Raw genomic sequence first — 26,555 nt, forward strand, 5'->3', positions numbered from 1 at the left:
GGCCAATGACCTAGAGGAAACCCAACTACCGGCCGTTTCCTAACCCAGTGTGATTTCTAATGGCATTCTAAATACTTATCCTTATATCCACAGATAACTGAAGCTCTTCTAACCCCCATCAAAGAAATGTCTTATTGCAGTAGATCATTAATGAAAACCATAAATCCCACCACCTTCCTTCCACCCCACCCCCATCCACTTCTCATAGAGGTTAAGGAACTGGGATTGGTATGTAAAATAAAAAAGATAGTTTGTTTTCTTTTTTAAAAAAATAAAATAAAAAAGAAAATCATAATTGGTCAACATGCAGAGATCAACTGACATGTGCCTACCCCCAATTAATACATTTTTGTTCCAACCCCTGAATCTAAGGTTTAGGAAACATTACAGAAAGGGGGTCAGAACAACTAAAAGTGCCAGAGGCTGGGACATCGGACATAATACAGTGTCTTCTAAAACATAAAAGTGGACATGAAATGAACAGGAGTCAGGAGGAAGTGCAGCACACAACGCGTGGTGCACTCTATGCGCTACCATACAGTTTGCGAGCTTCGGGCAAGGGGCTGGAGGTTGAAACATACAAAGACACACAGACAGAGTGACAGAAACATGGACCTCTAGTCACTGGTAAGAAGCCCTTTATTCAGTGGCACCACGGAGGCTTATATACCCAACAGTCAAGTGAACCAACAGGTGAAAACCTTATACTCTGATCCTCAAGGCCAAGGCAACACGTGCTCGTGAAGCAGAAACAACTTTGACACAGTCTTTAGTAACTCAGAACAGAAGGAAAGTAAAGCTCCCTAGCAGGGTAGAGCAGCTAGAGGCCAGGACTCCAAATGGTTCCAACAAGGAAGGGTGGCCCTAGAAGGAATTGGGGGAAGATGAGTGGGAAGGAAAATCTTCAATATATGTTGTATGCAATTCTCAAATTAATAAATAGTAATAAATAATAATAAATTTAAAAGAAGTGAACTTAAATTGACTTGGAAGGGAGGAGAAAACAATGTGGCAGAATAACAAACATCGTGTACCTTCTTCCGTATGTCACATCGATGTGATATATATTTAAGCATATATGTTTGCATATAAATATATGCTGTAAAATTAGAAAGATAACTATGAAAATATGACTGTTTAGAATAGAAGGGCCAGCCTTTAATTCCAGCACTTGGGAGGTAGAGGCAGGCAGATCTCTGTGAGTTCGAGACCAGCCTGGTCTACAAGAGCTAGTTCCAGGACAGGCTCCAAAAACCACAGAGAAACCCTGTCTCGAAAAACCAAAAAAAAAAAAAAAAAAAAAAAAAAAGAATAGAAGGGCCAATCCCCAGGAAGACTGGTCCTGGAAACCTGACTAATGGCCATGCGGGAATGAACAAAAGACAGACAGACAGACACAGTGACAGAAAATCAGCCATCAAGTGATCAGTCCATGCTCTGATGGAACCACAGCTGCTATGCAGCAACTGGAAACCTCAGCATGTTCCTTGTGTGCAGGGAGGGAGAAAGTTAGCTTGCCCCCTCTGTGCCCAGTTTCTGTAGGCAGGTTGTCTCAGGATGTAGACATCAGAGGGGAAGATGCATTTGCTAGGTTTTGTACACACTGGACAATACTTTGTAAACACTTGTACATACTTCCAACATTATCACTTAGACCAGAGAAAGCCTTTATCATCTCCCTCATCAGAATCTGGAAGTGGGGAGGTGGGGGTGTCTGTGGTTAGGAAAGGATTTGCTAATTTCCCATGGGTCTGAGGCATAACTCTGCCTATGTCAACAATAGATGTTCAACAAAACACTCAGGATTTCAACCTAATCTTTCTATAAGTATATATACTGATGAAAGGGTTAGCAATAGCAAGTAATACTTTCTGAATGTATACTATTTATCATATCTCTCATTATACATATATAATGCATATAACAATGCATATTATTTACATGCAGTTTCATAATGTCAGGGTGAAACATAATTTTCAGAAGAATGGTGGTCCAGTTTGAATATTATTTGTCAGAGTTTTATGTGCTGGAAGCTTGATTCCCTCATTTAGCAGTGTTGTGATTTGAAGTAGCTTTTCGCTTATTCATTTTAAAATTACTTTACTCTTTGACATTCTCATACAGGTATATAAAACATACTGATGAAAGCTATGACTCTACCCTTTCTTATGTTCCTAGTCCCCATCAAATGCTTCCTCTTACCAACAAAAGACTCTCAAGCCTTTTGTTGTTGTTTATTGTTGCTTTTGTTTTGTAACCCACCAATTTTAAACAAGATCACTCTCATGGGCATAAGTATATCATTCTTTATTTGCAAATGGATACCTCGCAAATGGCTACACCACTGAAGACAATGACTGCCCCTCCCTCCCTAATGCTCTCAGTTCTTTGGGAAAAAGCCAGGTGTCACGAGTGCATTCCTCCCCCCATGTTTATGACTGAATGTAGATAAGTCTAGTCATCTTTAGGCCCTGGGCAGGTACCTATAATTGCTGTGATTTTGAATGCAATGGTCATAACATGCCTAGAAACCAGTGTTTCATGATCTTTCTTCCCATTGTCTGGACTTACATTCTTTTTATCGCTCTACCACGATGACTGCTGAACCTTGAAAGAGATTAACACTTAACAGTTGCTTATTTTCAGCAATTTGACCATCCATGAATCTCTGCATTAAGAACCATTCACAAACAAAAATAAAACAAAACAGCAAACCTTCTTTGACAGAAGTTGAGAGTATAAACTCTTGAGTACAAACAAATATTTAGAAGGCAGTTTGACAAATATCACCGAGCAAAACCGAATCCAGTAGGTATAGTTGACATTCTAGGGTATGAATTTTCCATCCCATGCACCTTTCACTTGATACACATTACCATGCATAAACTTCCTGATGCTGAACAGCTCTCGGGGGCAGTAAAAATACAGTCAGTCACTCCCGTAGCCATCATGCCCCATGGCACCAGTAGTCACATCTTGCCTGGCAAATTGGTATGGTAGCATGTTAGGTTCATAGCTGACTCTTTCTTTTAAACATATTAATTTCCTGTCCTGTTCCAGTTAACCATGAAGACGGAATCTCTTAGCTCCATTCTAGCATAATTACATAATTACTCTATATCCTATTTCCAAAGTAAATCTTGTTTTCAGCTCTAGGGTCTTAATAGCTAGTTCAGATGGGACAGCAAGAGCAATAGTACTAATCAATATTGTTTTGGAGGGCTCGCTAGGACGTCTTATCCAACAACTCATAGAGAAGTTTTCATTTAATTACCCATAGCTGCTGGGATATGCATTATTCTCTCATGCAGGGTGGTGAGGTGGTTTCTTTAGGAGACGGTTTGGTAGGAAAGGAGGAATGACACCGCTCTTGGAGAAATGGCTTATTGTTCTCATGGCACCGAACCGACCACAAAGGCAGGTTGTAACACAATTTTGTTTTCTTAAATTCACTGTCCTGGATTGTCTTCTGTCACATGGCCTTTCTTGTATTTCCTCTGGCAATGTATAACCTCCTCCATGTTATGTTATAGCCAGAGAGATCCTGTCATTATTATTGTGAGCCAAAGAAGCATTTTTTAAACACATTATTCCATATTAGGTACTTGGTTAAAGTAGCAGAATGCCTGAGATAAAAGGAATGAAGAAGAACAAAGCTAAAGGAAGATAAACTTCCTGCTAATGAGTGGTGGAGTCGCAGCTTCAACTAGTTCCAAAGTCCATCTTCTCAGCTGCTGTCTATACTGAATTTGTAAGGTCGCCTCCATAAGGTATTCTCAGAGCCATGTGGCTGAGAACTTTAAATTAATTCATGGTTTGACTTTCATGTCCTGTGTGTCACATGAACTGATGCTGTACGTTCCCCACACTTTCTGGCACTTTATTGCAATTTCTAGCCCCTGAGTGTGCAGATGAGCACCAAGAAAATGTTTTCTTTATGAAAACTTAACAGTATGGTGAGCTTAGTCCTTTTCTAAGATTACCAGTGTTGCAGCCTTTGAAGCTATAGATTACTGGAGGGTTTCTAGTTATTGTCCTATCTTGATTAGACTCAGGGCACACATGCACACGCAATCGTGTGTGTGTGTGTGTGTGTGTGTGAATTTCTCTCTTTAATCTGAAACCTCAGTGGAAATATTTATTGTAGATTACTTAATCATTTTCCTTTAAGGAACAGAAGGAATTCAAAGAAAGTAAAATGAACTACTTTATATGAAAGTACATTTAGACTCTTTGATAGTAGAAAGCTGGCCACAGTGGTTCATATTTTTAATCCCAGTTTTCAGCAAGCAGAGTCAGGCAGAACCCTGAGTTTAAGTCTTGCCTGGTCTACACAGTGAGTTCCAGGACAGCCAGGGCTACATGGAGAAACACCATTTGGAAGAACTAAAAAAGAGAAGAAAGAAAGAAAGAAAGAAAGAAAGAAAGAAAGAAAGAAAGAAAGAAAGAAAGGAAGGAAGGAAGGAAGGAAGGAAGGAAGGAAGGAAGGAAGGAAGAAGGAAGGAAGGAAGGAAGGAAGGAAGGAAGGAAGGAAGAAAATTATATCAGCTATAGTGAGTATACACAGAAAACATATATATCTGCTAACAGTTCTCTAGCTAATTTTTATGTTTTTTTTTTCTTAAGAAGACCTTAAGTGACAAGCACTGGAAATAGAATTCATCTATTTTGGATCTGTGGTAGTGGTTGCAGATATGAAGAGCTTGGTAGCATCTCAGCCCATTCAAAAATTCTTGCTCTAAAATTTCAGGAGTCAGAATAGAGGATAATCAACTCCAGGGTCAGCAACTGATGTTTAACGAGGAAACTGGCACGCATCGACCAGCATTTTCCTGATGGTTTATTCTTGATGAATAGCATCATGTGTTAAATGATGTTTGAGTACTCACGGACGACTGAGCTAAATTTATTTTTATGCTTGGAAGCTTTCTATTTGTCTGTATAACCAAGTAGCATAATTGCTGCACTATATTAAAAATAACCAACTTTGAATAGTGTTTCACATGCAAACTCGTCATCTGAGTATTTCTGGAAATAAATTTGAATAGCCATATGTATGGAAATTAAGGAGGTAATAGCTATACATTTGGGCATAAATAATTCAATCTCTATGATTTAAAATGCTGCAATATCTATTACAGTATTCGGAGTATACTTGGAGTGTTATATACAAATCCTAAAGTTTTAAGTGCAGGCTTTTTTAAATTAATATCATGAGAATTAAAGCCCTTCTATTTTGTAAGCATAGATACAAGGATTTCCTTTTTTACGTTTTATCTTCCCTCTGAGCTACAAAAGACCGATTGCAGTATCAATTGATTGCTTTAGATCATAACATAGCATAGCTACGTACCCCTGCTTATAGTTGTCAAATGAAAGACACTTATCAGGAGTATTAAATAACAATAATTAGGTGTTACTTTTATTATGCAGAATATTTTCATTCAGATAGCTTTTAAGTTAGATGGGAAATAATTGATTTCATTATGGTATTTTCATACATTATTGTTATGCCTTTCTCTATAACATATGACTTGTAACTTCTTCCCCTCCCTCAAAACCCCTTACTGATCCACCTCCTTCCCTCCCTGACCCTGAGAGCTTATCATACACATCACAGGCAGTCCACTACTCTAACTTTTATTCTCCCTCCATTAAGATCTCTCTTCCTCCTCTCATTATCGCACTTATACCCCCTACCGCATATATCTTTTGATCTGGCTTATTTCATCTAATGCTTTCCATTTTGTCTATTTTCCCTCAAACTCCATTATTCATTTTTCTCCGAGGCTAGATGAGACTTCACTGGAGGCATGCACTCTACTTTCCATGTGCTTTCATCTTTCTCAGGGCACGTAGTCAGATCTCATTTCCTAGGTAATGTGAATCGTTCAGCAAAAACCACAGATGTGCAAGTGTCTCTGGGAGGATCCAGAGGCCTTTGATATATGCAAAGGCATATCTTGATCTTTAGATTCTGGAGAAACCTCCATACTGATTTTCACATTGCTTTATGTTGTCACTGGCAGTGAAAAAGGATTCATCCCCTTATCATCCCTAGCCTTCTTTGTCATTAACTTTTTATTGTTATTATTTTTGAAATCTTCAACTATCTGAGGACTTTGGCCTTAGAGGTGTTCATTATGAACCTTTTAAGTAGGGCTAGTGGGTTGTCACAATAGATAAAGACACCTGCTGTCAAGTTTTACAGCCTGAGTTTGTTCCCCAGAACCTACATGGAACCAACTTGCCAAAGTTTTTCTCTAACTTTCATATATGTACCATGTTATATATGCACATTTGTGCACAACACACACACACACTACATAAATACCTGTAAAATTACTAATCTTTTGGGTACCAAATTATACATTTATTAAAACATTTTTCTTTTTTAAATTTTTGTCTTTATTTTTATTGCATGAATGTTTTGCTTTCATGTATGTCTGTTTGCCATGTGTGTGTACTTGGTCCCAGTGGAGGTCAGAAAAGTGCATCAAATCCTCTGGAATAGAAATAGTAGGCATCTGTGAGTCACTGTGGGTGCTATGAACTGAACCCAGGTCCTCTACAAGATGAACCAGTGCTTTTCTTTTTTATTGGATAATTTCATTTAACTAATTGTTTTTTTTCCTTTTTTTTTATTGAGAAAAGGAAAGAAAAAGTATCCGCTTCCTCCCAGCCTCCCATTTCCCTCCCCCTCCTCCCACCCTTCTCCCCCTCCCCCAAACTCCTCTCCCCCTCCCTCTCCAGTCCAAAGAGCAGTCAGGGTTCCCTGCCCTGTGGAAAGTCCAAGGTCCTCCCCGCTCCGTCCATGTCTAGGAAGGTGAACATCCAAACTGGCTAGGCTCCCATAAAGCCAGAACATGAAGTAGGGTCAAAACCCCCTGCCATTGTCCTTGGTTTCTCATCAGCCCTCATTGTTCGCCATGTTCAGAGAGTCTGGTTTTATCCCATGCTTTTTCAGTCACAGTCCAGCTGGCCTTGGTGAGCTCCCAATAGTTCAGCCCCATTGTCTCAGTGGGTGAGTGCACCCCTCGTGGTCCTGACTTATTGCTCATGTTCTCCCTCCTTCTGCTCCTCATTGGGACCTTGGGAGCTCAGTCCGGTGCTCCAGTGTGGGTCTCTGTCTCTATCTCCATCCATCACCAGATGAAGGTTCTATGATGATATGCAAGATATTCGTCAGTATTGCTCTAGGATAGGGTCATTTCAGGTTCCCTATCCTCAGCTGCCCAAGAAACTAACTGGGGACCTCGGCTTGGGCTCCTGGGAGCCACTCTAGGTTCAAGTCTCTTGCCAACCCTTAACTAAGAATTGTGCTTCCGTGCTCCGCTATCCAACCTTCCTTTATCCCAATCCTCTTTTTTCCCCAAGTTCCCCCCATCCTCCCCTTCTCCCTTTTCTCTCCCCATCTCCTCTTACCCCCATCCCACCCCACCCCCAAGATCCCAATTTTCTCCCTAGCAATTTTGTGTACTTCCCATAGCCAAGAGGATAACTATATGTTTTTCCTTTGGTTCACTTCTTACTTAGCTTCTTTAGGATCACCAATTGTAGACTCCGTGACCCTTATTTATGGCTAGAAACCAATTATGAGTGAGTACATCCCATACTCATTTTTTGGGTCTGGTTTACCTCACTCAGAATAGTGTTTTCTATTTCCATCCATTTGCATGCAAAATTGGAGAAGTCATTGTTTTTTACCGCAGCGTAGTACTCTAATGTGTAGATATTCCACACTTTCTTCATCCATTTTTCCATTGAAGTCAGGGATGGTAATGCCTCCAGAAGATCCTTTATTGTATAGGATTGTTTTGGCTATCCTGGGTTTTTTGTTTTTCCATATAAAGTTGATTATTGTCTTCTCCAGATCTGTGAAGAATTTTGATGGGATCTCGATGGGGATTGCATTGAATCTATAAATTGCCTTTGATAGACTTGCCATTTTTACTATGTTGATCCTCCCAATCCAAGAGCAAGGGAGGTCCTTCCATTTTCTGGTATCCTCTTCAATTTCTTTCTTCAATGCCTTAAAGTTCTTGTCAAATAGATCTTTCACTTCCTTGGTTAGAGTTACCCCAAGATATTTTATGCTGTTTGTGGCTATCGTGAAAGGTGAAGCTTCTCTGATTTCCCTCTCTGCTTCCATATCCTTTGTGTATAAGAGGGCGACTGATTTTTTGGAGTTGATCTTGTATCCTGCCACATTACTAAAGGTGTTTATCAGCTGTAAAACTTCTTTGGTGGAGTTTTGGGGGTCGCTTATGTAGACTATCATATCATCTGCAAATAATGAAAGTTTAACTTCTTCCTTTCCAATTCGAATCGCCTTGATCCCATTTTGTTGTCTTATTGCTATTGCTAGAACTTCAAGCACTATATTGAAGAGGTATGGCGAAAGTGGACAGCCTTGTCGTGTTCCTGAGTTTAGCGGAATGGCTTTGAGTTTCTCTTCATTTAATTTGATGTTAGCTGTAGGCTTGCTGTATTTAGCTTTTATTATAATTAGGTATGACCCTTGTATCCCTAATCTCTCCAATACTTTTATCATAAAGGGATGTTGAATTTTGTCAAATGCTTTTTCAGCATGTAATGAAATGATCATATGGTTTTTTTTTCTTTCAGTTTATTTATATGATGGATTACATTGATAGATTTTCGTATGTTGAACCAGCCCTGCATCTCAGGAATGAAGCCTACTTGATCATAATGGATAATTATTCGGATGTGTTCTTGGATTCGGTTTGCCAGTATTTTGTTGAGGATTTTTGCGTCAATGTTCATGAGTGAGACTGGCCTGTAATTCTCTTTCCCGGTTGAGTCTGTGTGGTTTTGGTATCAGAGTAACTGTAGCTTCATAAAAGGAATTTGGTAATGACCCTTCTGTTTCTATATGGTGGAATACATTAAGGAGTATAGGTATTAGGTCTTCTTGGAAGTTCTGGTAGAATTCTGCATTGAAACCATCTGGTCCTGGGCTTTTTTTGATAGGGAGGTTTTTGATAACAGCTTCTAATTCTTCGCGACTAACAGGTCTGTTTAGATTGTTCACCTGGTCCTGGTTTAACTTTGGTATATGGTATTTATCTAAAAAAGTGTCCATTTCTTTTACATTTTCCAGTTTTGTGGTATACAGGCTTTTGTAGTAAGATCTAATGATTCTCTGAATTTCCTCTGTGTCTGTGGTTATGTCCCCCCTTTCATTTCTGATCTCATTAATTTGCATATTCTCTCTTTGCCGTTTGATTAGTTTGAATAGGGGTTTATCAATCTTGTTGATTTTCTCCAGGAACCAGCTTTTTGTTTCATTGATTCTTTGGATTGTTTTCTGTGTTTCTATTTTGTTGATTTCAGCCCTCAGTTTGATTATTTCCAGTCTTCTACTCCTCCTAGGTGAGTCTGCTTCTTTTTTTTCAAGAGCTTTCAGGTGGGCTGTTAAGTCTCCAATATGTGCTTTCTCTGTTTTCTTTAAGTGGGCACTTAGTGCTATGAACTTTCCTCTTAGGACTGCTTTCATAGTGTCCCATAATTTCGAGTATGTTGTTTTTTATTTTCATTGAATTCAAGGAAGACTTTAATTTCTTTCTTTATTTCTTCCTTAATCCAGGTATGGTTCAGTAGTTGACTGTTCAATTTCCATGAGTTTGTAGGCTTTCTGTGGGTAGCATTGTTGTTGAATTCTACCTTTAATCCATGGTGATCTGATAAGACACAGGTGGTTACTAATATTTTTTTGTAACTGTGTAAATTAGCTTTGTTACCACGTATGTGGTCAATTTTCGAGAAGGTTCCATGAGCTGCAGAGAAGAAGGTATATTCTTTCCTCTTTGGGTGGAATAATCTATAGACGTCTGTTAAGTCCATTTGCTTCAATACCTCCATTAATTCTCTAATTTCTCTGTTAGGTTTCTGTCTGATTGACCTGTCCATTGGTGAGAGAGGAGTGTTGAAGTCTCCTATTATTAGTGTGTGAGGTTTGATGGCTTCCTTGAGTTTTAGTAGTGTTTCTTTTACATACGTGGGTGCTTTTATATTAGGGGCATAGATATTCAGGATTGAGACTTCATCCTGATGATTTGTTCCTGTTATGAGTATAAAATGTCCCTCTCCATCTCTTCTGATTGATTTAAGTTTGAAATCAACTTTGTTAGAAATTAGTATGGCCACACCTGCTTGTTTCTTAGGTCTATTTGCTTGATAAGCCTTTTTTCAGCCTTTTACTCTGAGTAGGTGCCTGTCTTTGTGGTTGAGGTGTGTTTCTTGTAAACATCAGAATGTTGGATCCTGTTTTCATATCCAATCTCTTAGCCTGTGCCTTTTTATAGGTGAGTTGAGCCCATTGACATTAAGTGATATTAATGACCAGTGGTTGTTAACTCCGGTCACTTTTTTAGTAGTAGGGTTTGTGTGTTTCCCTTCTTTGAATTGTGCTGGTGAAGGGTCTCTAGATGTCTGAGTTATTGTGGTCATTGTTGGACTCCTTGGTTAGTGATTTTCCTTCTATTATTTTCTGTAAGGCTGGATTTGTGGCTACGTATTGTTTAAATTTGTTTTTATCCTGGAAAATTTTGTTTTCTCCATTTATAGTGAACGAAAGCTTGGCTGGGTATAGTAGTCTGGGCTTGCATCCATGGTCTCTTAGTTTTTGCAGTACATCTATCCAGGACCTTCTGGCTTTCATGGTTTCCATAGAGAAGTCAGGTGTAAGTCTGATAGGTTTACCTTTATAAGTAACTTGGCCTTTTTCCTTTGCGGCTCTTACTATTCTTTCTTTATTCTGTATGCTTTGTGTTTTGATTATTATATGGCGAGGGGATGTTTTGTTTTTTTTGTTCCAGCCTATTTGGTGTTCTGTATGCTACTTGAACCTTCATAGGTACATCTCTCTTCAGGTTGGGAAAGTTTTCTTCTATAATTTTATTAAGTATATTTTCTGGACCGTTGAGCTGCACTTCTTCTCCTTCTTCTACTCCAAGTATTCTTAGGTTTGGTCTTTTTATCGTGTCCCATATTTCCTGAATGTTTTGTGATGAGAGTTTGTTGGACTTGCTGTTTTCTTTGATCAGTGCGTTTATTTTCTCTATGTTATCTTCAGAATCTGAGATTCTTTCTTCTATCTCTTGTATTCTGCTGGTTATGCTTGTTTCTGTAGTCTCTATTCATTTACCTAGATTTTCCATGTCCAGCTAGCCCTCTGTTTGTGTTTTCTTCTTTGCCTCCATTTCAGTTTTCAAGTCTTGAACTGTTTTCATTATCTGCTTGATTGTTTTTTCTTGGTTTCCTAGGGTATCATTCACTGATTTACTCAATTGCTCAAACTTTCTGTTATACTTCTCATTCATTTCTATAAGGGCATTTTTTATATGCTATTTAAGGGCCTCTATCACTTTTATAAAGTCAGTTTTTTTTTCTACTTCTTCTTGATTAAGGTGTTCATTTCCTCCAGTTGTGAGGTCGCTGTGTTCTGGTAGTTTCATGTTGTTTTTCAGATTGTTGGGTGAATTCTTGCATTGGCGCCTGCCCATCTCTTCCTCCGGATGTTCCCCTATGGATCTTCTTATACAGGATCAGGTCTTCTTGCCCACTGATGTACCTTCGCAGTGATGTCACTCCCCAATGATGGCTCTCCTGGTGCCCAGATTGGAACTCCGTGCTGCTTGGGTAGCTTGCAATCAAAGGGCCCACCCTGCTTGCTGCAGGCAGGCTATGGAGACAAAGGACGAACCAGTGCTCTTAACTGCACAGACAACCCTCAAGCTTCAGATATATTTTATAAGAAGACAGTCAGAAAAATTATTCAGTATATTTAAACAACACATTAAACATGTATACTGAACATTAAATGCAGCTAAACAAATATAACTGAGAGTTCTGTGTTTGAATATTAAATTTATTAAATGGTTCTTTGTTAACTTATCACTTAATCAATGTTGCTTATTAATATTGTGCCATGTCTTTACTGGGGAAGTTGAAAAATATAACTGTAGACATAATTCACATTCTCCATGACAGTGTTTGTGGGCTGTAAAGCAAGAAGGATTTTTTTAGTAACTTATAAGGCAGAATATCCAAATGGAATAAATTCAAAATAATTTAATGATTCTTAATTTTACTTTAGCAAAGTTCTAAAGTGTACTTTTTCAGTATTAAAAAATGTATGGCAGTAACCACCACCAGTTTTCTTATCATGGAATAACAATAAGGTCATTATGAAAGAAGCCAGTGGAAACTGTTGAGTGGGGATGCCATTTGCTACCTTCTGACACCTGAAAGCTGAGACAATTGAACATTAACAATTACACAAAGGTGCAGTAAAGGTCAATTTCCAGGACAAATGTTTCTTTGGAAAGGTTTCTTGTATTTAAAGTACAGTTCAAAATGCCAAACGATTTAGCAGTGGGTGATGGAACACTTGAAATAATTAGGATTGTTAGACTTTTAGACATTAAAGAAAGCCAAAAGGCAAGGAAGATTGAACAGATCACCTAAATTGCAGACTGATGTCAACTAGACAAAGGTCCAGTTATCAAGCTGTAGAGAAAATGACAAGAAATTTCTTTAGCTACTTCTACAGAGGACAGTGACTCAGCATAAAATAAGAGGGTTCAGGGTAACGGATGTACACAGATTCTATTCTATGACACACTTAATGACTTGTCTCTCAGTATTTTACACATAAAAACACAACAAAAATATAACTTTAATGTACTCTATCTGGAAAACTCAAAGGACAAAATATTTAGTCTTTTCGAAATTGGAACTGACTTTTTTTTTCATTCGTTCATGAAGACTTAGGAAGACCAAAGAATATGAATCCTCTTTTATTCACATTATCAAGAGCTTTAGACCCATTGTTTAGTTCCTTATATCCCGATGCAATTTCTATAGTATTTCTGGATTATGACAAATTAGGCCTTTTTGAAACTGTAAAGATAACGATGAAGTTGTTTCATCTTAAGCTTTTTATTTATTTACAGCAAAATAAAATAAGAGCAGACTTGTACATTAGGAATGATGACAACTGCCTGCTATCCTGGCATTTTGGAAGGCTGGATCAGGAGGATCATACCTTTAGGGCCAACCTGGATTACACAGCAAGTAAGAGTTTATATATTGAGATACTATTGCAAACAAAACAGAACAAAAATCCCCATAGAAGTGAGAGTAGGTAAAAACTGTGTGTTGGAGGTCTACTGGGGCAGTTGGCATGCACAAACAATTCTCAATGTGGCGTTCAATTTCGTTGAACCTTTAACAAAAACTAATTGTACGATTATTTGTGCTATATTCATGGAGTGTCAGAGTACAATGAAAGAGCTGAAAGTCAGTGTTTTCAGAATTCTGCTACTATCAAAGAATCACTATGCTAGATGAAGGGCCAAAAGAATTGGTCCCCTGGAGCATGAAAACCTTTCCATATCCCCAGAAATGGGACAGGATTATTGTCATCCTCTTCTTCAAGTAGCCTTTCAATATGGCACCACTGTGACCCTTCTGTATTCAAAGCAGAAAAAGATTGATTTGATTTCACAGCAGGATGGTTTTCAAATCTTGTGACTCATTTAGAAAGAAGAAAAAAACATCTTACAAAAAGTATCCTACAGTCTCAGTATGGTTGCTTGATGGTGTACACGGAACCCTTTGGTTCCCGTTAAGAGTGTCCTCTTCCTGGATGTCAGAGCTGTACTTCACATCTTTGTTAAGATAGTGGGATTTTGTCCACTTACTCAGACTTGAGAAATGCTCAGAGTGTATAAATATTATGGTCTCTGCCCAAGAAGAAACTTAATTTTGCTGTTCAGTAATCGAATAATACAGGGTCAAAGTTTCATAGGAAAAAATGGTTTATTGTTTCCATCTTGTATATCAGTGAAATTATTCTTTAAGGGTTTTAGAGTAAGTTAGTGGCAATAAAATGTAATTTCATGGTGACAATAATTAGCAACTTTAGGTGTTGGATTACAACATCACAAATATTTGTAATGCCACAACACCTCAGCAATGTGGTGGACCTGTGAAAACCCAAAGGAAGAAAGTCATTAGTGGTGCTTGCTAATGTGCCTCCTTTATGGTTTTTTCATATACAGTACAAATTCTTGTAATAGCTGCAGAAAAAGAAACTAGTTGTAAAGGAGAAGTTACAAATATGATGTGTATTCACATTCTGGCTCTCATTTGATGCTGAGGAGGTGTTTCTTTTAACATGCAACAGGAACAATGAAGAGCAGTACCAGGTCTGAATCAGACAGCTCACAAAAATATATTCTTAATTTTACAAATTATTGTCCTGGACAAGCAATAAATAGGAAAAAAGAATAACTCATATCAAAGCCATATATTCCATTATCCTTGATATAGTTGACATTGATGGATGCTTTATATCTGTGACAAGTGGATTTCCCAATGGCCCCTTAAATAGCTTGAACTATCCTAGAGTAGGCTACTTTGAACACTCTCTCCCAAGAGGAATGAAAGACAGGAGGCCTGAGCTGTGTGCATAGCACTTCTCCTCCACTCACCGGTCTGGATTATCATTCTATTTCTCCAATACAGAGACTGTAATAGCAAATATTGGTCAGGTGGGTGACATCACTAAGATCCAGGAGCAGACAAGAATGTTCTTGATGCCTACTAAGTCCCCAGATTATTTTCTTGCTTGATGAACAAATCAGTGCTACCCATTATATGAACAAAATCCAATTCTGGTGCAAACTCTGTCCACGTGTGAAACCAACAGACTGTAGGAGTCTGGATCTGCTTTGCACTGTGTATCTCTTTAATGTAATTTTGACTATTGGGAACATATCTTTGATCCTACTAATTGATAGTATAAATTTTATTCCACAGTAAATAAGTCTGGTACTTTTCTCTGGAGATTAATATCTATTCCACAAGATGAATCATTTTTATAAAAGCTTATTGTCACAATAATGTAGGCAAACAGGAAAGCAGGACTCACTTTTGATTTTCCAGTCGATCTCAAATACTGGTGTATTTCCATCCACCATGCCACATATTTCAACTTATTCATAATGCTAGTAAGAAAAAAAATTATCTTGATAATAATCAAGAATTGCTTAAGGAAATTTGTTGAGGAGTAAATGAGTGAGAGATATATAAAGATGTTTGTTTGAAGAATATGGGTTATGGACAAATGGAAAGAAAAATAAATGACCCATAAGTAATATGATATCAATTCATATCAATTTTAGTGATTTGTATTTTAAAATTTAGAGTCATTTTGCAGAAGAGGATGTATGAAGAAATCAAGAGGTTTTAGATAAAAAGAAGAGCTTAGCACTGTTGGCTCATGAGTAAGACAGAGCATAGAGAATCTGAACTCAGAGCAGCTGCTGATGCCTCCACAGGGTAAGCATGGGGTCTGTCAATTGAGAGTCAGGCATGAAAGAAAGAGGGGTTCAGGATTCGCATCCCTCACTCCTAAACTACCTGCTTGTGATAAATACAGGTAGAGGGGGTGTCATTGTCTTTAGCTGTATACACACTGTTGACCTCAGTGGGCTCTAATGGATAGTACCAATCCACTGTCACATGGATGTCTGTGGCTAACCTAAAGGAGTCACAAAACAAACCAAAGTCATGAATCTGGGAAAGGAAAGAGTAGTGCTGGGGGTGGGCAATTAATATAAATGGGAAAGAGGTGTGCATGAAATTGCCGACAAAATAAACCAATAAAATTAATTTTGTCATTAAAGTGTTAAAAGGTTTTACATTTATGAGACTTTAATATGTTCTGTTCCTTTCTGAAATGTGGCAATTTGATCATTTTCCAAAACTTGTTTTGTTTGTGTGTCTTGTATACCTCAAGATGTAGCAAGTAATAGGTCATGCATATCAAATTTAATTTATTCTTGGCTTCCTTAATTAAAATAGGGAGAAAATGAATTCTTGAAAATTGCTGTGAATACGTCTTATATAAATAAGATATTCATGAAAGGGCTGACTACATTATGAGTGATAAAGTGCATTCAAATTTTAAACCAAAAGCTGATCATTCATTCATTCCCTTATTAGTGACAGTATGCTTGAAGTATATTAAATTTAAAAATAGCAAATTTTTCTTGCTCTTTTCACAATAAGATATATAAAAATTCATAGTAAAAGACATTCCCCGACCCCCTTTGTTGTTGTTTCTGTTGTTGAGACAGTCTCATTTACGCCAATCTTAAGTTCATCTTGACACCAAGGATGACCTTGAATTTTTGAAGTTTAATACTCCTGTTTTCCCTTCCTGAATACTGAGCTTAAAATATGCAAACCCCATCAGATTTATTGGTCTTTAGATCAAAGTTGAATGCTAGAAAAGATTATACCCACTGAGAGCTACACCACCTGTCATTCTTCCTCCTCTTGTTCCATTGTCACTGCAGGCCAATGAAGGGCTTCTTTCATATGTTCATATGTTCTTTTTTCATTCTTGATTATAATGGAACTATTGGTGGTTTATTGCTAGGTCAATTTATTCCTATGGATTAGTTAAGAGATCTCAAAATACTAATTTGAAAACTCCTTTCTTTTCTCTTTTGAGGAAGAAATTGGCCCATTAAGACACAAAACATCCCTTTGCATAAACTGTTTAAGGAAAATACAAAGCCTTTAAAAAATATACTTACTGAGGTTTAGCACACCTGAACTATACTAAAAGTAAAATATGCTAATGTATATAGTTACTGATGATATATTATATTACTATGATGTAAAATTCCTGCATTATAATACTTTACTGCAAATAAATGACATATACTGTATTTAAGACAAAAAAATTATTCAAAATTTGAACAGATTTTGTATAGACCATACAAATAAGGAAGTAATGAAACTGGAACAAAGGATGGGAATTATGCATGACAGAGTAATTCCATAATTATCGATACTGGACTTTGAAATATGCATATATCAGTAAGTACAAAGTCAGGTGGTACTTTCAAGAAGCTGGGGATGCTTCAGAATATTGGAAAATTCCTTGAACACTGTGGTATTTAATATTGGTTGTCAGAGCACTGTGATGTTTAATATTGGTTGTCATCTTGATAATGTCTGATAAGATCAAGGCATAAACCAGAGATTGAGTGCTAACTTTCTCCTTGATTTATCCTTATCAGTCAGTTTGTGACCCTTACTCATTGATGGAGCTTCCTACAACAGGGTGGATCTTTACAGACATTTCCAGATGTTTGTCTTCTATAAAAGCTTTGATCTTCATGAGACAGCATGTATTTAAGTATGTATGTATGAATGTATGTATATATTTCTTAAGGACATGCCAAATATTTCACATTTGCTTTAAAATGGTTATCATACTATTCTTATCTTTATTTCATGAAGTATAAATGACAGTAAAGGTTAATACTTTTAAGCAGTTAAAGAAATATAAGAACACAATAACTTCAGTTACAGAATGAGATGGTAGAACACTCACGACATTGTTGAAAGCAGTTGGGTACCTGAATTCTTGGAAATGAATATTTCCCCAAATCTTTTAGTTTCTCATTGACCCAGTGGTTTCAAGCTTATCTATTCTTTTAGCAAAATGAATGTTCTCAAAGGCCTATTGTTCATTGGTCAACAGCACCAACATTGTTCAATTCCTGATTTTATTATGAGAACAGTATGTTCTTACCCTGTCACCAGCATACTTTGGTATTGTGATGAAAAGAAGAAAAGGAGTTGCATTATATTGTACCAGCATAATTTTGGAAATTTTATTCTTCTGTTATAATATGCATTTTCTCGAGAATATAAATAAAAGGGGCTTTCAATTATATAAGAACATGATTGGACTAATTTAGAATTATTAAGTCAGTGCCTAGGGAATGGACAGTGGAATCCCGCTTTGTATAATTTTCAGTGGAATGGATTATCCACACTACAGAGACCTAAAAAGTTAAGCTCAGTAGTAATTTTATCCTATTAAAGAATAATCAATAGTCACTTTGTTTGTGAAACTCAAGTAATTGCTAGTTTTTCTTGCTTGATCTCAACATGTTTTATTTTTCTTCTTCTGAGACTCAACAAGTGTATAGGGATATGGGAGTTATTTCTGAAGACAGTAAAGACAGTAACTATACAGGAACATTAGTAAAGGATTTCCTGCTTCACTCCACTGTATACACAAAGGCCAATTTGATATTTAATGAATGATATTTTTAGATGGAAGAATAAAAATGCCACAGAAGTGTTTAGATAATGGTGCAATCTTACAACAAATTTCCAGTCCTTCCTGCCTTCTCAGATTCCCCAACAAAACCCAAGTCTATAAGAAGACATTTCATTACCTAGCTACTCTGTCATCTGCTTAAATTCCAGCTTTTGCCCTTGTACTAAACTTCATCCACTGTAGGGATAAGTCCCGCCCCTTAGGGGGCGTGTTCACCTCGGGCTAATGTTTGCCTATAAATTTGGCAAGCATGCTCCCAGCCATTTCTTCTGCTTTCCTGGTCTCCATGGGAACGGTGGTTCTGTAAGTCTATTTCGCCATTAAAGCTGTATATATATTTTTACAATCTGTCTGCATTCGTTTACACCATTACATTTTGGCGCCCAACGTGGGGCTATTTTGCCCCTGACTCAAGTGGGTAGCCCGCTAGCTAACACAGCACCCTCCTGGGTGCTGTTTTTTAGTTCATGACTCCGGCTCCAGTGCCGAGTCCAAGACACACTCGGCCACACAGGCCCATTAAGCTGTATATATATATTTACCTGTCTGCATTCGTTTACACCATTACACATCCACCTATATCTTTTATTGACTGACTTATGTCCTCTCTGTTGTCTTCAGCAGATACCTTCTCTAATATGCTTTCATGGAACTACAATCACAATGAGTCTCAGTGGCTTAATGCATTTATAGTCTCTTTTGAAGCTTTTATAATGCCATATTCCATACTAATCTGCCATCTTCATTAGTTCATGTATTACTAAAGATAAAGGGAATACATTTTTCATCACACATGTAGCTCTAAGCAATCCATATTTCCCTTTCTTCTGTCCATAGACCTTCTCAAGTTAATTCCTAACAAGCAAAACTTTAGCCTAGTCTGGTCTATGTGACTGATTCATGATTTACTAAAATCACTCCATTATAAAAGTCTTCTAAATATCAAATGATAACATACTTATCATTGATGTCACTTCTGTATAAGAAAATAATGAGTTCGCTTAAAAATAAAAACAAGAAAATATATTAAAAGCCAAAAGCTAGACAGATCAAATTAATTTGTAAATCTCACTTACTTTGTCATTTTATATAGTGAAATTATTAATTTAACATGAAACCTTAATGTGAAATTCTTTAAAAATATTACCTTTGCCCTTACATTTTCAATATGTTAAGAGAGGCTGCCTGCAGCATTTAAAGATCTAGTATTATATTGTCATGTACTCAAAGTATGGGGACTAATTGAATCCTGCTACATTCCAGGGCATAATTCTTGTCAAAAATATGTCCACAGGTGATTCTTGACTTAGTTATTGTGACAGATGAAAGTGTCAGATTCTGCATAAATGAATGTTGTTTCTCCTATGGATGGAGGAATTTAGCAAGTAGATCAGGTATAAAGAAATGAAAGGAGTACAAGGGAGGAATGTGCCACGTCACTCAAAAGGAAGTGTTATGAAGAGTCTGCACTGAGGAACTGTGCAAGGTGACTGGCTTAATATAGAGAGACAAAGCTTTTGTGGTTTTTTATTTAAAATTCAATTAAGAATATTTGAATGAGTGGTGATTGTTAATACAGGAGCATACATACAGAGAATGATTGTGGCTAGCATTTCTAGACTAGAGTATAACCTTTATTTGTTCTCAACAATAAAAAAAAAATACCTTTAGGTTTTTCTCAGTGCAGATTACTGATGTATCTTTGATAGATTTATCCATCTCTTTCTCTTTCTTCTACTTTAATTAAACAGCTGATATAATCAAGTTACAAAGGGACAAGCTCATTTTGGGTCACAGTTTCAGTTCCTCATCTGAGATCAGTTTTCTGCTTGGGTTTTAGGCTTGGGTCAGGACAGTACACCATGGTGAGGAGCAGGTGGTAGACCAAAAAGCCGCTTATCCCACAGCTGAGATGGAAAGGAAAGGAAGTACCCTTCAAGTGCATACGCCCATGACCAAAATGTTTATGGTCTTCATTGGACGTCACTAAAGATGACAATCATCCTCAAATATTAGTTTTGCTAGTATTAATTGATTGTGTAATAGGATCATTGTTGAATTCTCTGAGTACTTAGATGCTATGCCCTTGTCAAGTAGAAAATGCTAATGTTTTATAGTCATGATTTTTGTTTATCACGGAAAGACCCTAAGTTCATAGCCATTCAATTGTTTTTGTTCCTTTCTGACACTCAACTTACCTTGGTCTCCTCTACTTACTTTTGAAAATCAGGACCAATTTTAGTTGTCAGTATAGCAACATTTCTCTCAACTCTGGTTGAAGAAAAGGTTTGAGTGACTAGTGAGTAGCCACAGCCAAAGCAAAGTAAAGATTTTAATCATTTCTCCAGGAAAAAGTTTCTTCCCAGTCAAAATCAAACTTTTTGAACTTGTAGAGAATGAAGCTGAGCAAACAGGCAGCAAAGTCACCCAGGGGGCCACTGAGAGTGAGGATAAAAGTGTGTAACAAGGCAGTGGTTGTTCTAGGGCCTGCTCACTTTTAGTGCCAAGTGCCTTACCTGACCTCTAATGCCAGTGTATGCATTTCTTCACCCAAATGCCAGAGAATTAATGATGACAATCGATCTTTCATACCATCATATAACAGAACTATGAAGTAAGACTCTACTAGATCCTTCTTGCTTTAGTAAACTACAATGCTTTAGCTCGAGTTGTCCTACAAAATACAAACCTACCTACATTGCAAACCACATGAAGGGACAATGTTTACTGTCCTTTCATCTCTCTGTCTACTTCAAGTCCTAGTAGAGTGTTCTTAGTCTTTGTAAATACACAGTTTCCATTTTGCTGCTTCCCTGACATTCTGTGACGTGAAAAGCCGTGTTGACTCAAACAGATTGATTATGTTTCTAATCCTTGGATTACCAAATCCAATTCTAGCTATAAGAAGCATAGCAGCACAGAACTGTCATTATTAATACCTGAAAATAGGTATCACATTTTGAAAGACATTATACAAACATACCAAGCCATGTTTACTTTCCCAAACTGGTAGGTATAGATGTACCTTTATGAAGCCATCCAACATTTCACCCTGCCAATTATTTGTACATGATATAATACACTCAGAGAACAATAAAGTATAAGTTCAGAGTCACATCATTATAAAATATGTGACTTCTTCATTATAAAATAGTTCTTTTCTTGGGCAAAGCATTGTTGGGAAGGATCCTATGATGCCTACAGAGGCTTTATCTGAGCCTTCACATAGTGAGAACAGCAAAAAGACTACAACCTGATGTCCTGCTTATACATAGAAGTTGTGTTGACTTCCCTTGACCCATGAAAATGAATTGCTCTTCTCTATTTAGTTAAGAAAGAGATTTCAATAGATCTTGATTTGCATTCCAGGAGTTGTCTCCTTTACTGAAGGAATGTCTCAGCAAGACAGAGTCAGGGTGTACTAGTACTGACAAGTTATGATTTAATAATTGTGTTAGCTGAACCAGCAGTTCATGCCTTTGCACATGCAAACTCTTAATCCTTTTTGTCATAACTAGTCTATGCACCGGCTCATTTGTATAAGTGATCTTGTGGCCAAATATATAAGCTAGGTGAAATATATGGATAAATTTTCCTCCATATAAATGTTTGAAACTCTTTCCTTCAGACACTGGTGGACATAGACTGCTCTCCAGAAAATTGCCATATATGTCTGTACAAAAATATCTCAGTTACTGTATGATGTTGAGAACCATGAAGGTATAGACAAAACAATAACAAGTTACACTTTTCAGTTAATCATCTTCATAGACTCCCTGAATTGTAATGAAAATTCCATATTAACCAACTGTTAAACTTTAAATAATTGGATGATAAAATTTGTTTTCTATTTTATTTTTAAAAATTTGTCATTAAAATAGAATCATTTTACTTTCACCATTCCCTTTTCTTCCAGTTATTCACACACACACACACACACACACACACACACACACACGCGCACACACACAAACTTGCTGAGTCTTTTCAGTGTGGTTTGTGTGTATAGTTTCAGATAGACCATTTTGTTTTGGGCAACCAATTCAAAGTGCTCAGTCCTAGGAGAGGTCACTTATCCTGTTCTCACTCGTCAATATTTTCTCACAGAACTTCAATATTTTGATTTAAATGTCATGATGATTTCATTGAAGAATATCAGTGCACAGTTCTCAGATAGTAGGTTTTCTTCAATGAATTCTTATCTTTGGCTTTAGAATAGTAAATAGAATATTCATCATTGCTGGGCTCAAGCCTTCTTAGAAAATGATATTCAATAATATGAAGATATTACAAATGTGTTACAAGAAGTGTCAGACCTTCCAATAAATCTCCAGTAATCCCTTTCACAATATTTTCTGTTTAAACAGAGAAGAATTATTCTCTGATCAGGAGTCAAGAAAAGAATAAAATTTGTTCTTTTGTAGAAGAGCCCAGTAACCAGTTAGAAACCTTTAGGTAATGCTTGCCTGCTGGCCCTGTGTGAGGACAAGAGCATGAACACTCTTCTACTTTGAGCTTCAGTTAAAACTGAGACCAGGAAACAGAGTGTTCAACATATCTAAAACCAGAGAGAATGTGGAAGGCTGAAAAGCTAAAATACAATATATAATAAAATGATCATACCAGGACCTTCTGGGGTAAATAAATCCACAGTGCCTATAATTTGACCATTTCTGTAAATTCACAGTTGTGTAAAGGCAGGAGGCATGTGTGTGGAGGAAGTGATTCTTAACTGAGTGCTTCATTATATAAATGTGTCTTTGCAGAGCCTTGTAAGTCATATACTCTGCCCTGTGTGGGGTGCCAGTTCTCAGAAACGGCCAGCAATGGATGCACATGCCAAAGTTTGCACTGTTTTTCCTACAAATATAAAACAAGAATTCTGAACATTATCATTTTTGATCGTTGACACTTCCAGTATCCTCCCTCCAATTTCGATATCTGTCTCCACTCCCCCGTCCTCTTTCTCACCTTCATTTCCCCGCTGAACTCTTGCTCTCTCCTACCACCCTATTACTGTCAGCTTCCATAGAAACTTCTAGGCCATTTTACATCCATCCTCAATTCCTTAATCCTTGTTCTTTTCTCCTGTCACCTTCTATATACTCATATATAGTATGAACTTTCTCACTTAAAATAAGTCATTTCTCCAGGCAGTTGTGGCACAGGCACTCGGGAGGCAGAGACAGGTGGATCTCTGTGAGTTCAAAACCAGCCTGGGCTACAAGAGCTAGTTCCAGGACAGGCTCCAAAGCTACAGAGACACCCTATCGTGAAAAACAAACAAAAAACCCAGATAAATAAATAAAATTATTCATTTTGTTAGAGTTCACTATTTTTTTTTATGACCAACCAAACCATTTTTAATTCAACAATATTATATGGTCAGATGCACCATTTATCAATTACACATAGTAATGTATGTTTATAAATCATGTAATATAAAAAACTCTAGAGGGTAGTACCTCATTTATCCTCACAACTGGAAGACTGGGGTTGGGGTTGGGGATCTAGTTCAGTGGTAGAGTGTTTGTCTAACAAGCACATGGCCCTGGATTTGGTCCTCAGCTCTGAGGATAAAAAAGAACAAAATAAAAAAAATTACATTACCAAAAAAGAAAAAAAGTTTCCTGGAAGGCTAAGATTCAGTGAATTTGTGTGAATTGGTGATCATGAAGTTAGTAGAGAGGAATCGGAGCTGGAATTTGAAGTCAGGGAATAAAAGCTTCAAATCTACAGTCTTAACCACAACCTTTATAGTTCCTTTTAGATTTCTGAGTATATCAGATGCTTGAGTTTGGGAAGTGGAGATTCTTTTAAATTGAACTGAGTATGATGAAGCAGAAGACTGTTGTAAGACAATGAGGAAGGAAGTGAGCCCTATGCATTTTGGGAAAGAGGACGTAATTCACCTTTTGGGACTCAGCATATTCAGGAAGCAGAGGAGAGGAGTTATATGGAAATAAAAATTGAAATACTGACTGATTCACTGGTCTGGACATATTATAATTATAAAGTCATGATTTTTAAAAAAATTTTTCAAAGAGTAAATAGCAAATTAGGGCATCTGCCAATTTTCCTGTAGGAGGAACACAGAAATTTCTTCCCTACTGGTAAGTTTTTAAAATGGTAAGAAGAAGGAGAAAGCAGATACATCTCCCCCTACTTCCAGAAATCTCTTGTGGACAGCAAGAAGAAGATATTGCACATTTACAAACATGTTCCTTAAAATCTACTTTTGGAAGCATACATGTGAATATATTTTATGGAAAAATAAACAGTTTTATAAACGTCAGAAAGATTAGAAAGATCTAATCTTTCTACTTAAAAAGACACACTTTTAACTGAGCTCTTTCCCAGTGTGTCAATCTCAGTGAACAGAGGAACATGTGAGATAAAAACACAATGTCTTATACAATGACTAATGGAGAAGTGAGTCTGTGTCTCAGTGATAAGTGGGTAGGTTAAAAAAAATCCACCACATGGGATTAGAAAATGTCACTCTTGGATCCAAAGAGACAAGCTACTTGGTATAATTGGGAAGCCTGGGTTAGGAACTCCTGTTAGGCACTGTCAAGAATTTTTTTCCTTTGAAGTATTGATTATAACAATTTTGATAATTCATTAAATAATGTGCTGAAATAACATTGGAGGGAGAACAATAGGAAGTACATGAGAGGAAAAGTCACTGTAAGAACCCCTTCAGAAGGGGAAGGAAATTATATATGTACCTGAAGAGAAGAATTCTGAGGAGAGCTACAGTGGTGAAGTTAGCACTGGAGCTGGTTGCCTAGACAATCATTTTCCTGAAAATAGAAATGGAGTTAAAGACAGGGAGAATCCCAGTAACTCTTGGATTCACTCTGGGAAATGTATTCTACAACTGCAGAAGGAAGCACATTGAATAATCAGCATTTTATTTTCTTCTGCTCTGGGAGTCTGTAACAATCACCATGTTGTTGTTTTAAGCAGTCTCATTCTTACTTAAATGTCATTTCACTGTGTTTTTCATTCAGATATAGATCAGCTTATTGCTTAATTTCTTAATGGTCCTTTCCACATGTTTACTTTGGAGCAATCTAAAGACCAAGACCTTTGGGGCTAAATAAAGACATGAGTCTCTTGGAAATACTGTTTACCACTTACGAGTTTCATTTCCCTTTTGTAACATGGGTAGTAAGCATTTGCCCACCTTGATGGTATTATTGAGCTTGTATTTGTGATTTGACCTTCACAGCTCCATGCACAAAGCAGATGCCAATGAAACTCTTTCTCGTTTCTTTTATTACCAATTTATTCCAGACATACACAGGACAAATGTCTGTTTCCAAACAGAATATTTCAGCTCATTTATACAGGGTGCCGATCAATGAATAACTTCCCAGTCACTGCTTCTCTATTCTAAGAGTCGACAAAAACATCTATTTCCCCATAGATTTTTGTTTTAGTTGTGCTAGCCAATACATTAACAAAGTAATGAAAATATTTCAAAGTAGACAAGCATGAAATCCAATTACCAAGTGTTTAGAGATTTGAAATAGCTTATGGTTAGAAAGAAGTCTTAGCTGGTACTGGCAGTTGCCACCAAGCCAGTTGACCTATGATTGTTCTCCAGAACCTACGTGGTAGAAGCAGAGAATTTATTTTCTGAACTTGTATTCTAAATCACATACATTCCTATATATACACACACTAAATAAATAAATAAATTTAGATATTTTAGTAGATTGGATATTATGAAAGTAACCTAGCAGTTAAGGAAGAAAGACAGTAGGCAACGATGCCAAAAAATATTGAAAAAAATAACAAGAATTAGAATATTAAAATCAGTACTAGCAACAATCACTGACTGTTGGTCTATGGAAACTGTGTTAAGCGTTATACAGATTATTTTCTTTAGCTTTGGTTTACAAAGAAAGGTGCTTCATCCAATTTAGATTTAGTCCCATTTAAACTTCTTTCTCCATAACCAGTTACATGAGTGTTAAATCAGCAAGAAGTCAAGAGTAAACAAAGTAGATTAAAGAAATTAGGACCTAAGGCTTCCTCAGCTCAGAACCTAGAGCAGAAAATAGTTTGGCCCAACAGTGTACTCTGTGAAAGGCACTGTAGTGTTTAGATCATTGCAATTCAGCCCTCACATTATATGTGATCCCTGTCTGAATCTTCCTGAAAGCGATTTAGTCTTCTCCCTGCATATCCTCAAAACATCCCACGGTTGTTTCTTAACAGGCCCTTGAAAGGGAAGGCTCCTCCACACTGCTGCCTCACATCTACAAGGTAAATTCACTTAAGCCAATGAGTTAAGATCATGAAAATGTTTACTAACCATACCTATTTTTCTAAGAGGCTAATGGTGATCCTACCTTCGTGA

Source organism: Microtus pennsylvanicus, chromosome 6 (assembly GCF_037038515.1).
Source record: "Microtus pennsylvanicus isolate mMicPen1 chromosome 6, mMicPen1.hap1, whole genome shotgun sequence".
NCBI lineage: Eukaryota > Metazoa > Chordata > Mammalia > Rodentia > Cricetidae > Microtus > Microtus pennsylvanicus.